Source organism: Salmo salar, unplaced genomic scaffold, assembly GCF_905237065.1.
Source record: "Salmo salar unplaced genomic scaffold, Ssal_v3.1, whole genome shotgun sequence".
NCBI classification, from domain to species: Eukaryota; Metazoa; Chordata; class Actinopteri; order Salmoniformes; family Salmonidae; genus Salmo; species Salmo salar.
Genome location: NW_025548635.1, coordinates 225001 through 241875, shown reverse-complemented (window position 1 = coordinate 241875; position 16875 = coordinate 225001). Strand labels below are relative to the sequence as shown.

At 53.2% G+C, this 16875-nt stretch overlaps 1 protein-coding gene across 1 annotated transcript in view; it reads right to left on the bottom strand.

Moving 5' to 3' along the window:
- The window catches only part of LOC106591508 (vacuolar protein sorting-associated protein 13B), a 250288-nt gene that overhangs the window by 51157 nt on the left and 182256 nt on the right, over positions 1-16875 (bottom strand). The window lies entirely within an intron of this gene.

The following is a 16875-nucleotide window of genomic DNA, read 5'->3' as shown; positions in this document are numbered from 1 at the left end:
GACAGAGACATAGACAGACAGACAGACAGACAGAGACACAGACAGAGACATAGACAGACAGACAGACAGAGACACAGACAGACAGACAGACAGACAGACACAGACAGACAGACAGAGACACAGACAGACAGACAGACAGACAGAGACACAGACAGAGACATAGACAGACAGAGACACAGACAGAAAGACAGACAGACAGACAGACAGACAGACAGACAGACAGACAGACAGACAGACAGACAGACAGACAACCTCCTGTACTACAGGTGTTAACTGAGGACTGTAAAATGACATCATATCCCATCATAACCTAGACTTTAATTCACAGTTATTTCAACACCCGATTCTTACTTTCCCCATTTTTAGATTTTGATGAGAAAATGTTTTATGACGTTTCTTCCAGCCTCTCAGAACCTGATTCATGGGGTTGGCAGGTAACCTAGTGGTTAGAGGGGGGAGGCAGGGTAACCTAGTGGTTAGAGGGGGAGGCTAGTGGTTAGAGGGGGAGGCAGGTAACCTAGTGGTTAGAGGGGGAGGCAGGGTAGCCTAGTGGTTAGAGGGGGGAGGCAGGTAACCTAGTGGTTAGAGGGGGAGGCAGGGTAACCTAGTGGTTAGAGGGGGGAGGCAGGTAACCTAGTGGTTAGAGGGGGAGGCAGGGTAACCTAGTGGTTAGAGGGGGGAGGCAGGTAACCTAGTGGTTAGAGGGGGGAGGCAGGTAACCTAGTGGTTAGAGGGGGAGGCAGGTAACCTAGTGGTTAGAGGGGGGAGGCAGGTAACCTAGTGGTTAGAGGGGGGTGGCAGGTAGCCTAGTGGTTAGAGGGGGAGGCAGGTAGCCTAGTGGTTAGAGGGGGGAGGCAGGTAACCTAGTGGTTAGAGGGGGGGTGGCAGGTAGCCTAGTGGTTAGAGGGGGGAGGCAGGTAGCCTAGTGGTTAGAGGGGGGAGGCAGGGTAGCCTAGTGGTTAGAGGGGGGAGGCGTAGCCTAGTGGTTAGAGGGGGGAGGCAGGTAGCCTAGTGGTTAGAGGGGGGAGGCAGGGTAACCTAGTGGTTAGAGGGGGGAGGCAGGTAACCTAGTGGTTAGAGGGGGGAGGCAGGGTAACCTAGTGGTTAGAGGGGGAGGCTAGTGGTTAGAGGGGGGAGGCAGGTAACCTAGTGGTTAGAGGGGGAGGCAGGGTAACCTAGTGGTTAGAGGGGGGAGGCAGGTAACCTAGTGGTTAGAGGGGGGAGGCAGGGTAACCTAGTGGTTAGAGGGGGGAGGCTAGTGGTTAGAGGGGGGGAGGCAGGTAACCTAGTGGTTAGAGGGGGAGGCAGGGTAACCTAGTGGTTAGAGGGGGAGGCAGGTAACCTAGTGGTTAGAGGGGGGAGGCAGGTAGCCTAGTGGTTAGAGGGGGGAGGCAGGTAACCTAGTGGTTAGAGGGGGGAGGCAGGGTAACCTAGTGGTTAGAGGGGGGAGGCAGGTAACCTAGTGGTTAGAGGGGGGAGGCAGGTAACCTAGTGGTTAGAGGGGGGAGGCAGGTAACCTAGTGGTTAGAGGGGGAGGCAGGTAACCTAGTGGTTAGAGGGGGGAGGCAGGTAACCTAGTGGTTAGAGGGGGAGGCAGGGTAACCTAGTGGTTAGAGGGGGAGGCAGGTAGCCTAGTGGTTAGAGGGGGGAGGCAGGTAGCCTAGTGGTTAGAGGGGGGAGGCAGGGTAACCTAGTGGTTAGAGGGGGGAGGCAGGGTAACCTAGTGGTTAGAGGGGGAGGCAGGGTAACCTAGTGGTTAGAGGGGGAGGCAGGGTAACCTAGTGGTTAGAGGGGGAGGCAGGGTAACCTAGTGGTTAGAGGGGGGAGGCAGGTAGCCTAGTGGTTAGAGGGGGAGGCAGGTAGCCTAGTGGTTAGAGGGGGGAGGCAGGTAGCCTACTGGTTAGAGGGGGGAGGCAGGTAGCCTAGTGGTTAGAGGGGGGAGGCAGGTAGCCTAGTGGTTAGAGGGGGGAGGCAGGTAGCCTAGCGGTTAGAGGGGGAGGCAGGTAGCCTAGTGGTTAGAGGGGGGGCAGGTAGCCTAGTGGTTAGAGGGGGAGGCAGGTAGCCTAGTGGTTAGAGGGGGAGGCAGGTAGCCTAGCGGTTAGAGGGGGAGGCAGGTAGCCTAGCGGTTAGAGGGGGGAGGCAGGTAGCCTAGCGGTTAGAGGGGGAGGCAGGTAACCTAGTGGTTAGAGAGGGGAGGCAGGTAGCCTAGTGGTTAGAGGGGGGAGGCAGGTAGCCTAGTGGTTAGAGGGGGAGGCAGGTAGCCTAGTGGTTAGAGTGGGGAGGCAGGTAGCCTAGCGGTTAGAGGGGAGGCAGGTAGCCTAGTGGTTAGAGGGGGAGGCAGGTAGCCTAGTGGTTAGAGGGGGGAGGCAGGTAGCCTAGTGGTTAGAGGGGGGAGGCAGGGTAACCTAGTGGTTAGAGTGGGGAGGCAGGTAGCCTAGCGGTTAGAGGGGGAGGCAGGTAGCCTAGTGGTTAGAGGGGGAGGCAGGTAGCCTAGTGGTTAGAGGGGGAGGCAGGTAGCCTAGTGGTTAGAGGGGGAGGCAGGTAGCCTAGTGGTTAGAGGGGGAGGCAGGTAGCCTAGTGGTTAGAGGGGGAGGCAGGTAGCCTAGTGGTTAGAGGGGGGAGGCAGGTAGCCTAGTGGTTAGAGGGGGGAGGCAGGTAGCCTAGTGGTTAGAGGGGGGAGGCAGGTAGCCTAGTGGTTAGAGGGGGAGGCAGGGTAACCTAGTGGTTAGAGGGGGGAGGCAGGTAGCCTAGTGGTTAGAGGGGGGAGGCAGGTAACCTAGTGGTTAGAGGGGGGAGGCAGGGTAACCTAGTGGTTAGAGGGGGGGAGGCAGGGTAACCTAGTGGTTAGAGGGGAGGCAGGTAGCCTAGTGGTTAGAGGGGGAGGCAGGTAACCTAGTGGTTAGAGGGGGGAGGCAGGTAACCTAGTGGTTAGAGGGGGAGGCAGGTAGCCTAGTGGTTAGAGGGGGGAGGCAGGTAGCCTAGTGGTTAGAGGGGGGAGGCAGGTAGCCTAGTGGTTAGAGGGGGAGGCAGGAAGCCTAGTGGTTAGAGGGGGAGGCAGGTAACCTAGTGGTTAGAGGGGGAGGCAGGTAGCCTAGTGGTTAGAGGGGGGCAGGTAACCTAGTGGTTAGAGGGGGAGGCAGGTAACCTAGTGGTTAGAGGGGGGAGGCAGGTAGCCTAGTGGTTAGAGGGGGGCAGGTAACCTAGTGGTTAGAGGGGGGAGGCAGGTAACCTAGTGGTTAGAGGGGAGGCAGGGTAACCTAGTGGTTAGAGGGGGAGGCAGGGTAGCCTAGTGGTTAGAGGGGGAGGCAGGTAGCCTAGTCGTTAGAGGGGGAGGCAGGTAGCCTAGTGGTTAGAGGGGGAGGCAGGTAGCCTAGTGGTTAGAGGGGGAGGCAGGTAGCCTAGTGGTTAGAGGGGGAGGCAGGTAGCCTAGTGGTTAGAGGGGGAGGCAGGTAGCCTAGTGGTTAGAGGGGGAGGCAGGTAGCCTAGTGGTTAGAGGGGGAGGCAGGTAGCCTAGTGGTTAGAGGGGAGGCAGGTAGCCTAGTGGTTAGAGGGGGGAGGCAGGTAGCCTAGTGGTTAGAGGGGGGAGGCAGGTAGCCTAGTGGTTAGAGGGGGGAGGCAGGTAGCCTAGTGGTTAGAGGGGGGAGGCAGGTAGCCTAGTGGTTAGACTAGTTGGACTAGTAACCGAAAGGTTGCTGGATCGAATCCCCGAGCTGACAAGGTAAAAATCTGTCGTTCTGCCCCTGAACAAGGCAGTTAACCCACTGTTCCCTGGTAGGCCGTCATTATAAATAACAATTTGTTCTTAACTGACTTGCCTCGTTAAATAAAGGTTAAACATTATTTTATTTTTTTATGGCTTTGTTCTGTTCTACTGACTGGATAGACTGCTCCTCTACCTGGTCCATCCACATCTCTCTGTCCTCTACCTGGTCCATCCACATCTCTCTGTCCTCTACCTGGTCCATCCACATCTCTCTGTCCTCTACCTGGTCTATCCACATCTCTCTGTCCTCTACCTGGTCTATCCACATCTCTCTGTCCTCTACCTGGTCTATCCACATCTCTCTGTCCTCTACCTGGTCTATCCACATCTCTCTGTCCTCTACCTGGTCTATCCACATCTCTCTGTCCTCTACCTGGTCCATCCACATCTCTCTGTCCTCTACCTGGTCTATCCACATCTCTCTGTCCTCTACCTGGTCTATCCACATCTCTCTGTCCTCTACCTGGTCCATCCACATCTCTCTGTCCTCTACCTGGTCTATCCACATCTCTCTGTCCTCTACCTGGTCCATCCACATCTCTCTGTCCTCTACCTGGTCCATCCACATCTCTCTGTCCTCTACCTGGTCTTCCATCCACATCTCTCTGTCCTCTACCTGGTCTATCCACATCTCTCTGTCCTCTACCTGGTCGGTCCATCCACATCTCTCTGTCCTCTACCTGGTCCATCCACATCTCTCTGTCCTCTACCTGGTCTATCCATCCACATCTCTCTGTCCTCTACCTGGTCTATCCACATCTCTCTGTCCTCTACCTGGTCCATCCACATCTCTCTGTCCTCTACCTGGTCTATCCACATCTCTCTGTCCTCTACCTGGTCCATCCACATCTCTCTGTCCTCTACCTGGTCCATCCACATCTCTCTGTCCTCTACCTGGTCTATCCATCCACATCTCTCTGTCCTCTACCTGGTCCATCCACATCTCTCTGTCCTCTACCTGGTCTATCCACATCTCTCTGTCCTCTACCTGGTCTATCCACATCTCTCTGTCCTCTACCTGGTCTATCCACCCATCTCTCTGTCCTCTACCTGGTCTATCCACATCTCTCTGTCCTCTACCTGGTCCATCCACATCTCTCTGTCCTCTACCTGGTCCATCCACATCTCTCTGTCCTCTACCTGGTCTATCCACATCTCTCTGTCCTCTACCTGGTCTATCCATCCACATCTCTCTGTCCTCTACCTGGTCTATCCATCCACATCTCTCTGTCCTCTACCTGGTCCATCCACATCTCTCTGTCCTCTACCTGGTCTATCCACATCTCTCTGTCCTCTACCTGGTCTATCCACATCTCTCTGTCCTCTACCTGGTCCATCCACATCTCTCTGTCCTCTACCTGGTCCATCCACATCTCTCTGTCCTCTACCTGGTCCATCCACATCTCTCTGTCCTCTACCTGGTCTATCCACCCATCTCTCTGTCCTCTACCTGGTCTATCCACATCTCTCTGTCCTCTACCTGGTCTATCCACATCTCTCTGTCCTCTACCTGGTCTATCCACATCTCTCTGTCCTCTACCTGGTCTATCCATCCACATCTCTCTGTCCTCTACCTGGTCTATCCACATCTCTCTGTCCTCTACCTGGTCCATCCACATCTCTCTGTCCTCTACCTGGTCTATCCACATCTCTCTGTCCTCTACCTGGTCTATCCACATCTCTCTGTCCTCTACCTGGTCTATCCATCCACATCTCTCTGTCCTCTACCTGGTCTATCCACATCTCTCTGTCCTCTACCTGGTCCATCCACATCTCTCTGTCCTCTACCTGGTCTATCCACATCTCTCTGTCCTCTACCTGGTCTATCCACATCTCTCTGTCCTCTACCTGGTCCATCCACATCTCTCTGTCCTCTACCTGGTCCATCCACATCTCTCTGTCCTCTACCTGGTCCATCCACATCTCTCTGTCCTCTACCTGGTCTATCCACATCTCTCTGTCCTCTACCTGGTCTATCCACATCTCTCTGTCCTCTACCTGGTCTATCCACATCTCTCTGTCCTCTACCTGGTCTATCCATCCACATCTCTCTGTCCTCTACCTGGTCCATCCACATCTCTCTGTCCTCTACCTGGTCTATCCACATCTCTCTGTCCTCTACCTGGTCTATCCACATCTCTCTGTCCTCTACCTGGTCTCCTCTAATAAGAGGAGATGTAAATTCTCCCTAAATGAAATTCCACTCCACCCAGAGGAATGTGGCGTCCATCAGAGTGTTTCTAACCTGTAACTCCACACGCCTTATGAAGTGAACTCCCAACCCGCAGCTCTGTGAGGCTCGTAGCTGCTAAAAACGCCACGTTAAAGTTGGTGTAGCGCTGAATTATGGCCTGTGACGCAATGCAACGACATACCACTCTCTGGTTGAAGGGCTCAGCCCCCCAGACCCAGCTCCCCCCAGACCCATGTGCTTCTGTCAGGTGGCCTGGCCTCCTACCCTGAGAGCCGCCTGGCAGTGGGGCATGTGAGGGTTGTGATTGATGCAGGTGGCTTCCCTCACAATCCCCCTAAACCCCTCCATCTATTTTACAGCCAGCCATTTTATTAGGGTTAACAGGTTTAACAGCCGGCCCAATTGGTCGTCTCGGCGGGGTCTCGGTGAAGTCGGAAGGGCCAGACGCTGCCTTTCATTAAACATTAAGTAGACTTTGGTACCGTCTGGTACTGCTCTGGTACCGCTCTGGTACTGCTCTGGTACTGCTCTGGTACTGCTGTGGTGGTACTGCTCTGGTACTGCTCTGGTACTGCTCTGGTACTGCTGTGGTACTACTGTCTGGTACTGCTCTGGTACTGCTCTGGTACTGCTCTGGTACTACTGTCTGGTACTGCTCTGGTACTGCTCTGGTACTGCTCTGGTACTGCTCTGGTACTGCTGTGGTGCTACTGTCTGGTACTGCTGTGGTACTGCTGTGGTACCGTCTGGTACCGTCTGGTACCGTCTGGTACTGCTCTGGTACTGCTCTGGTACCGTCTGGTACTGCTGTGGTACTGCTGTGGTACTGCTCTGGTACTGCTCTGGTACTGCTCTGGTACCGTCTGGTACTGCTCTGGTACTGCTGTGGTACTGCTCTGGTACTGCTGTGGTACTGTTGTGGTACTGTCTGGTACTGCTGTGGTACTGTCTGGTACTGCTGTGGTACTGCTCTGGTACTGCTCTGGTACCGTCTGGTACCGTCTGGTACTGCTCTGGTACTGCTCTGGTACTGCTCTGGTACCGTCTGGTACTGCTCTGGTACCGTCTGGTACTGCTCTGGTACTGCTGTGGTACTGCTGTGGTACTGCTGTGGTACTGTCTGGTACTGCTGTGGTACTGTCTGGTACTGCTGTGGTACTGTCTGGTACTGCTGTGGTACTGCTCTGGTACCGTCTGGTACCGTCTGGTACTGCTCTGGTACTGCTGTGGTACTGTCTGGTACTGCTCTGGTACTGCTGTGGTACTGTCTGGTACTGCTCTGGTACTGCTCTGGTACTGCTGTGGTACTGTCTGGTACCGCTGTAGTACTGCTGTGGTACCGCTCTGGTACCGCTGTGGTAGTGCTGTGGTACTGTTCTGGTATTGATGTGGTATTGCTCTGGTACTGCTGAGGTACCACCTGGTACTGCTGCGGTACTGCTGTGGTACTACAGTCTGGTTGGATACTCCCTCAGTGGTAGTTAGCTGGTTGGTTACTCCCTCAGCGGTAGTTAGCTGGTTGGTTACTCCCTCAGCGGTAGTTAGCTGGTTGGTTACTCCCTCTCAGTGGTAGTTAGCTGGTTGGTTACTCCCTCAGTGGTAGTTAGCTGGTTGGTTACTCCCTCAGTGGTAGTTAGCTGGTTGGTTACTCCCTCTCAGCGGTAGTTAGCTGGTTGGTTACTCCCTCAGCAGTAGTTAGCTGGTTGGTTACTCCCTCAGTGGTAGTTAGCTGGTTGGTTACTCCCTCAGCGGTAGTTAGCTGGTTGGTTACTCCCTCAGCGGTAGTTAGCTGGTTGGTTACTCCCTCAGTGGTAGTTAGCTGGTTGGTTACTCCCTCAGTGGTAGTTAGCTGGTTGGTTACTCCCTCAGTGGTAGTTAGCTGGTTGGTTACTCCCTCAGTGGTAGTTAGCTGGTTGGTTACTCCCTCAGTGGTAGTTAGCTGGTTATGCTAATCTCTGAGGCCACTCTGCAGTGTCTCTGAGTCTTTGCTGAATGATAAGGATTCCTGATTGACCACTCAGTCATATTTACCTGCTTACAACTACTGGGTTCTCTACCAGGCTAGTTAGTTATCTATAGACCCTCCGTGGAAACCACTAAATAACCTCAAACCTCGTTGACTTGAACGGGGGATAGCTAGGCTAGGTTACTGTTTAACCAGGGCCGACGCTCACGTTCAGTTACACATTAGCCCTGGTGATGCACAATTACCGCTGTCCCAAGACAGAGAAAGGTCTATAGAGAGAGAGAGAGATGCATTACTGCTGGGATTAACAGCTGACAGGTGTCATTAAGACCTCAGTCAGGGTCGCGACCTTTAGAGACAGGGTTTTATGGTACGAGGCTCTTTTCATGGCTGTAACATCAGTATATTTCCTGGTACTTTGTGTCATCGTTGGCAGCCATCACATGTCCAGGCCCAGTGTGTGAGTCCTGCGGTGAGATGGGAATCTCTCTGCTCCATGCCAACACATCCAGAGAGGAACCTGGGGTCCTGGTGGCGTCATGGCGGTGTCCTGGCGGCGTCATGGTGGTGTAATAGGCTTCTGTCAATACAAATTCTATTACAACACCTCTCTAGCGTTTCATATATCTCTATTGGGGACGGCTTGTGCCTCTCCACTCCATGATCACCTGGTGCAACACACTCCAGAGGGTTGCTAAGGTGACATCATCTCTCTCCTCCCCTCTCTCTCCCCTCTCTCTTTCTCCCCTCTCTTCCATTTCTCTCCCATCTCTCCTCTCTCGCTCTCTCTCCCGCTCCTCTCTCTCCCGCTCCTCTCTCTCCCGCTCCTCTCTCCCTCTCCTCTCTCTCCCTCTCCCACTCTCTCTCTCTCCCTCTCTCTCCTCCCCTCTCTCCTCCCCCCTCTCTCCTCCCCTCTCTCTCCTCCCCTCTCTTCCATCAGCACTCAGTGGGAACACTGAATCCACCGACAGATATAACGTTTCTACCTTCCGTCCATCTTCATTCCCTCCGTCCATCTTCATTCCCTCCGTCCATCTTCATTCCCTCCGTCCATCTTCATTCCCTCCGTCCATCTTCATTCCCTCCGTCCATCTTCATTCCCTCCGTCCATCTTCATTCCCTCCGTCCATCTTCATTCCCTCCGTCCATCTTCATTCCCCCCGTCCATCTTCATTCCCCCCGTCCATCTTCATTCCATCCGTCCATCTTCATTCCCTCCGTCCATCTTCATTCCATCCATCCATCTTCATTCCCTCCATCCATCCATCTTCATTCCCTCCGTCCATCTTCATTCCATCCATCCATCTTCATTCCCTTCATCCATCTTCATTCCCTCCATCCATCCATCTTCATTCCCTCCATCCATCTTCATTCCCTCCATCCATCTTCATTCTCTCCATCCATCTTCATTCCCTTCATCCATCTTCATTCCCTCCATCCATCTTCATTCCATCCATCCATCTTCATTCCCTCCATCCATCCATCTTCATTCCCTCCATCCATCTTCATTCCCTCCATCCATCTTCATTCCCTCCATCCATCATCATTCCCTCCATCCATCTTCATTCCATCCATCCATCTTCATTCCCTTCATCCATCTTCATTCCCTCCATCCATCCATCTTCATTCCCTCCATCCATCTTCATTCCCTCCATCCATCTTCATTCTCTCCATCCATCTTCATTCCCTTCATCCATCTTCATTCCCTCCATCCATCTTCATTCCATCCATCCATCTTCATTCCCTCCATCCATCCATCTTCATTCCCTCCATCCATCTTCATTCCATCCATCCATCTTCATTCCCTCCATCCATCTTCATTCCCTCCATCCATCATCATTCCCTCCATAATGGAAAAGTTGATTCTGTGTTGATGTGCATAAAGCGAGCGGAGATTGAGACAGCAACCTGAGAAGTCACAGTTTCCCCTCTAAACATACGACCCGTGATTTAACTTTCCTGTCCGTATTTCCCAGAGGAGGAGTGACGGGCTGCTCGGAGGAGCTGCGTATTGAAGCTAAGAGAGCATTTTATCAAGGAGGAATGTAGGTTCATTTGTGTTGAAGACATTCCCAAAAACAAACAATCAATATATTACAACGTCCAACCTGTTAACGTGTCGGAAACAAACGCTACAATTAACTAGACGAGGAAGAAATAATCCTGACAAGCATTTTAAGATCCCTGCGTATCCCTGTCTATCCCTGTGTATCCCTGTCTATCCCTGTCTATCCCTGTGTATCCCTGTGTATCCCTGTCTATCCCTGTCTATCCCTGCCTATCCCTGTCTATCCCTGTCCATCCCTGTCTATCCCTGTCTATCCCTGTCTATCCCTGCCTATCCCTGTCTATCCCTGTCTATCCCTGCCTATCCCTGTCTATCCCTGTCTATCCCTGCCTATCCCTGTCTATCCCTGTGTATCCCTGTCTATCCCTGCCTATCCCTGTCTATCCCTGTGTATCCCTGTCTATCCCTGTGTATCCCTGTGTATCCCTGTCTATCCCTGTCTATCCCTGCCTATCCCTGTCTATCCCTGTCCATCCCTGTGTATCCCTGCCTATCCCTGTCTATCCCTGTCTATCCCTGCCTATCCCTGCCTATCCCTGTGTATCCCTGTCCATCCCTGTGTATCCCTGTCCATCCCTGTGTATCCCTGTCCATCCCTGCCTATCCCTGCCTATCCCTGCCTATCCCTGCGTATCCCTGCCTATCCCTGTCTATCCCTGTGTATCCCTGCCTATCCCTGTCTATCCCTGTCCATCCCTGTGTATCCCTGCCTATCCCTGTCTATCCCTGTCTATCCCTGCCTATCCCTGCCTATCCCTGCCTATCCCTGTCTATCCCTGTGTATCCCTGTCTATCCCTGCCTATCCCTGCCTATCCCTGCGTATCCCTGTCTATCCCTGTGTATCCCTGTCCATCCCTGTGTATCCCTGTCTATCCCTGTGTATCCCTGTGTATCCCTGTCCATCCCTGTGTATCCCTGTCCATCCCTGTGTATCCCTGTCTATCCCTGCCTATCCCTGCCTATCCCTGCGTATCCCTGTCTATCCCTGTGTATCCCTGTCCATCCCTGTGTATCCCTGTCTATCCCTGTGTATCCCTGTGTATCCCTGTCCATCCCTGTGTATCCCTGTCTATCCCTGTGTATCCCTGTCTATCCCTGTGTATCCCTGTGTATCCCTGTCCATCCCTGTGTATCCCTGTCCATCCCTGTGTATCCCTGTCTATCCCTGCGTATCCCTGTCCATCCCTGTGTATCCCTGCCTATCCCTGCCTATCCCTGTCTATCCCTGTGTATCCCTGTCTATCCCTGCCTATCCCTGCCTATCCCTGCGTATCCCTGTCTATCCCTGTGTATCCCTGTCCATCCCTGTGTATCCCTGTGTATCCCTGTCCATCCCTGTGTATCCCTGTCCATCCCTGTGTATCCCTGTCTATCCCTGTGTATCCCTGTGTATCCCTGTCCATCCCTGCCTATCCCTGCCTATCCCTGTCTATCCCTGTCTATCCCTGTCTATCCCTGTGTATCCCTGCGTATCCCTGCGTATCCCTGCCTATCCCTGTCTATCCCTGTGTATCCCTGTCTATCCCTGTGTATCCCTGTCTATCCCTGTCTATCCCTGTCTATCCCTGCCTATCCCTGTCTATCCCTGTCTATCCCTGTGTATCCCTGTCTATCCCTGTCTATCCCTGTCTATCCCTGTGTATCCCTGCCTATCCCTGCCTATCCCTGCCTATCCCTGCCTATCCCTGCGTATCCCTGTCTATCCCTGTGTATCCCTGTGTATCCCTGCCTATCCCTGCCTATCCCTGTCTATCCCTGCCTATCCCTGAGTATCCCTGTCTATCCCTGTGTATCCCTGTCTATCCCTGTGTATCCCTGTCTATCCCTGTGTATCCCTGTCTATCCCTGCCTATCCCTGCCTATCCCTGCCTATCCCTGCGTATCCCTGTCTATCCCTGTGTATCCCTGTGTATCCCTGTGTATCCCTGCCTATCCCTGTCTATCCCTGTCTATCCCTGCGTATCCCTGTGTATCCCTGCGTATCCCTGCGTATCCCTGCCTATCCCTGCGTATCCCTGTGTATCCCTGTGTATCCCTGCCTATCCCTGTGTATCCCTGCGTATCCCTGTGTATCCCTGCCTATCCCTGTGTATCCCTGCGTATCCCTGTGTATCCCTGCGTATCCCTGCGTATCCCTGCGTATCCCTGCCTATCCCTGCCTATCCCCGTCCATCCCTGTCTATCCCTGTGTATCCCTGTGTATCCCTGTCTATCCCTGTCTATCCCTGTCTATCCCTGTCTATCCCTGTGTATTGCTCTAAAGGCATGTTCAGAATGTGATGGTGTCCTGATAACAGCTTAACACAGAGATACAGTGAGATTCTCCTTCATGTTAGTCAACTACCTGACTGTGTCCCTTTAGCAAACTGACAGAGACAAGGTCTGTTCCTGTACGTTTCCCATCAAAGTCCCATTGTGATCCTGTACTGATAACAGCAGTAAGGCCTTCCTATCCCTGTAACGTCAAAAGTAGTGCTGAAAACAGAGAAATCCAGTCGTTTCCTGTGTGTCTGTCAGTGTTGCTCCAGTCTTGGTTCAGTCAGAGATGAAACTCCAGGAAGTCGTTGATCTCAAACAGCCTCCTGAGATGTCATTGGTTCAGTCAGAGATTAAACTCCAGGAAGTCGTTGATCTCAAACAGCCTCCTGAGATGTCATTGGTTCAGTCAGAGATGAAACTCCAGGAAGTCGTTGATCTCAAACAGCCTCCTGAGATGTCATTGGTTCAGGCAGAGATGAAACTCCAGGAAGTCGTTGATCTCAAACAGCCTCCTGAGATCAGAAACATTGTGATTGTCCGAAAGAAAAAAAGTCTATTTGACATCTGAATCGCCTTTTAAGTAGCAGAACAGAGGAGAGTAATAAATATATATTATTACTATATATATATATACACACACCTTGTACAACTGAAATGTGTCTTCCACATTCAACTAAAGCCCTCTGAATCAGGACAGAGTACAGATCAAACACACAGTCAACCAGCCAGTCTCCTATTAGGACCAGAGGGAACAGGAAGCTGAGGGAACAGAAAGCTGAGGGAACAGGAAGCTGAGGGAACAGGAAGCTGAGGGAACAGGAAGCTGAGGGAACAGGAAGCTGAGGGAACAGAAAGCTGAGAGAACAGGAAGCTGAGGGAACAGAAAGCTGAGGGAACAGAAAGCTGAGGGAACAGGAAGCTGAGGGAACAGGAAGCTGAGGGAACAGGAAGCAGAGGGAACAGAAAGCTGAGGGAACAGAAAGCTGAGGGAACAGGAAGCTGAGAGAACAGAAAGCTGAGGGAACAGGAAGCTGAGGGAACAGGAAGCTGAGGGAACAGAAAGCTGAGGGAACAGGAAGCTGAGGGAACAGAAAGCTGAGGGAACAGGAAGCTGAGAGAACAGAAAGCTGAGGGAACAGGAAGCTGAGGGAACAGGAAGCTGAGGGACCAGGGACCAGGCTCTGGGGGTCTCCCTGCCTCAGCTCAGCTTTCAGACCGCTCCCTGCTCTCTCACTGCTGCCTGTCTGTCCGCCTGTCTGTCTGCAGAGAAAAGGCTATACCATATGCAGCCCTCTCGCTGCTGTCTGTCCGTCTGTCCGCCTGCCTGCCTGTCTGTCCGTCCGTCTGTCCGTCCGTCCGTCTGCAGAGAAAAGGCTATACCATATGCAGCCCTCTCGCTGCTGTCTGTCCGTCTGTCCGCCTGTCCGTCCGTCCGTCCGTCCGTCCGTCTGCAGAGAAAAGGCTATACCATATGCAGCCCTCTCAGAGTCTGACATGTTTAAAGCCAAACTAATTGAACAGAATGGATTCCCAGGATAGCAGCTTTAACAGACTCACTTACAGTACTGCAAAGTGTGTGTGTGTGTGTGTGTCTCTGTGTGTGTGTGTGTGTGTGTGTGTGTGTGTGTGTGTGTGTGTGTGTGTGTGTGTGTGTGTGTGTGTGTGTGTGTGTGTGTGTGTGTGTGTGTGTGTGTGTGTGTGTGTGTGTGTGTGTGTGTGTGTGTGTGTAGTGAGAGGAGGGCCAGATGTTCTGTGAAGGACACAGTTGGAGTGAGACTACAGTAGACTTTCATCTACCGTGTTTATGTTTACTCCTCTCCCTCTCCCCTCCACCTCTCCTCCTCCCCCCGCACCCATCCTCTCCTCCCCTCTACTCCTTCCCCCACCTCCCCCTCCCCCTCTCCTCTCCTTCCCTCTCCTCTCCCCTCCTCTCCCCTCCTCCCCTCTCCCCTCCTCTCCTTCCCTCTCCCCTCCTCCCTCTCCTCCTTCCCTCTCCTCTCCTTCCCTCTCCTCTCCCCTCCTCTCCCCTCTCCTCCCCCTCCTCTCCCCTCTCCCTCTCAGTTAATGTAATCTCCTCTAGCACCACCAAAGCCTGCTGCAGCTAGCCTCTCCCCTCTCCCCCTCTCCTCCTCTCCTTCTCCTCCTCCCCTCTCCCCCCTCCTTCTCTCCCCCTCCTCTCCTCTCCTCCCTCCCCTCCTCTCCCCTCTCCCTCCTCCTCTCCTCCCCTCTCCCCTCCCCTCCTCTCCTCTCCCCCTCCTCCCCCTCCCCTCTCAGTTAATGTAATCTCCTCTGCAGCTAGCCTCCCCCCTCTCCTCCTCTCCCCTCCTCCTCTCCTCCCCTCTCCCCTCTCCCCTCTCTCCTCCTCCTCTCAGTTAATGTAATCTCCTCTGCAGCTAGCCTCCCCCCTCTCCTCCTCTCCCCTCTCCCTCCTCCTCTCCTCCCCTCTCCCCTCCTCTCTCCCCTCTCCTCCTCTCTCCTCCCCTCTCAGTTAATGTAATCTCCTCTGCAGCTAGCCTCCCCCCTCTCCTCCCTCTCCCCTCTCCCTCCTCCTCTCCCCTCCCCTCCTCCTCTCCTCCTCTCTCCCCTCTCCTCCTCTCCCCCTCCTCTCTCCTCCCCTCTCAGTTAATGTAATCTCCTCTGCAGCTAGCCTCCCCCCTCTCCTCTCCTCTCCTCTCCTCCTCTCTCCTCCCCTCTCAGTTAATGTAATCTCCTCTGCAGCTAGCCTCCCCCCTCTCCTCCTCTCCCCTCTCCCTCCTCCTCCTCTCTCCCCTCTCCTCCTCCTCTCCCCCCCTCCCCTCCTCTCCCCTCTCTCCTCCCCTCTCAGTTAATGTAATCTCCTCTGCAGCTAGCCTCCCTCCATCTGGTTGAAATAAAGGTCCTGTTAGATGGTAAATACCTTGCTTGATGCTGTGGTTTATTTCCTAACCATCTGAGACATTGGTACAGCGCTCCCTGATGTGACGACCGTGTGATTGTGTTTTCCCCCCAAACCAAGACTACAGGAAGCTCATCCATCTCTCTGTATCCCCCCAAACCGAGACTACAGGAAGCTCATCCATCTCTCTGTATCCCCCAAACCAAGACTACAGGAAGCTCATCCATCTCTCTGTATCCCCCCAAACCGAGACTACAGGAAGCTCATCCATCTCTCTGTATCCCCCAAACCAAGACTACAGGAAGCTCATCCATCTCTCTGTATCACCCCCAAACCAAGACTACAGGAAGCTCATCCATCTCTCTGTATTCCCCCAAACCGAGACTACAGGAAGCTCATCCATCTCTCTGTATCCCCCCCAAACCGAGACTACAGGAAGCTCATCCATCTCTCTGTATCCCCCCCAAACCGAGACTACAGGAAGCTCATCCATCTCTCTGTATTTCCCAAACCGAGACTACAGGAAGCTCATCCATCTCTCTGTATTCCCCAAACCAAGACTACAGGAAGCTCATCCATCTCTCTGTATTCCCCAAACCGAGACTACAGGAAGCTCATCCATCTCTCTGTATTCCCCAAACCAAGACTACAGGAAGCGCATCCATCTCTCTGTATCCCCCCAAACCGAGACTACAGGAAGCTCATCCATCTCTCTGTATTCCCCAAACCGAGACTACAGGAAGCTCATCCATCTCTCTGTATCCCCCCAAACCGAGACTACAGGAAGCTCATCCATCTCTCTGTATTCCCCCAAACCAAGACTACAGGAAGCTCATCCATCTCTCTGTATTCCCCCAAACCGAGACTACAGGAAGCTCATCCATCTCTCTGTATCCCCCCCAAACCGAGACTACAGGAAGCTCATTCATCTCTCTGTATCCCCCCCAAACCGAGACTACAGGAAGCTCATCCATCTCTCTGTATCCCCCCCAAACCAAGACTACAGGAAGCTCATCCATCTCTCTGTATTCCCCCAAACCGAGACTACAGGAAGCTCATCCATCTCTCTGTATTCCCCCAAACCAAGACTACAGGAAGCTCATCCATCTCTCTGTATTCCCCAAACCAAGACTACAGGAAGCTCATCCATCTCTATGTATTCCTCAAACCGAGACTACAGGAAGCTCATCCATCTCTCTGTATTCCTCAAACCGAGACTACAGGAAGCTCATCCATCTCTCTGTATCCCCCCAAACCGAGACTACAGGAAGCTCATCCATCTCTCTGTATCCCCCCAAACCGAGACTACAGGAAGCTCATCCATCCCTCTGTATCCCCCCAAACCAAGACTACAGGAAGCTCATCCATCTCTCTGTATTCCCCCAAACCGAGACTACAGGAAGCTCATCCATCTCTCTGTATTCCCCCAAACCGAGACTACAGGAAGCTCATCCATCTCTCTGCATCCCCCCCAAACCGAGACTACAGGAAGCTCATCCATCTCTCTGTATTCCTCAAACCGAGACTACAGGAAGCTCATCCATCTCTCTGTATTCCCCAAACCAAGACTACAGGAAGCTCATCCATCTCTCTGTATTCCTCAAACCGAGACTACAGGAAGCTCATCCATCTCTCTGTATTCCTCAAACCGAGACTACAGGAAGCTCATCCATCTCTCTGTATCCCCCAAACCGAGACTACAGGAAGCTCATCCATCTCTCTGTATTCCCCCAAACCGAGACTACAGGA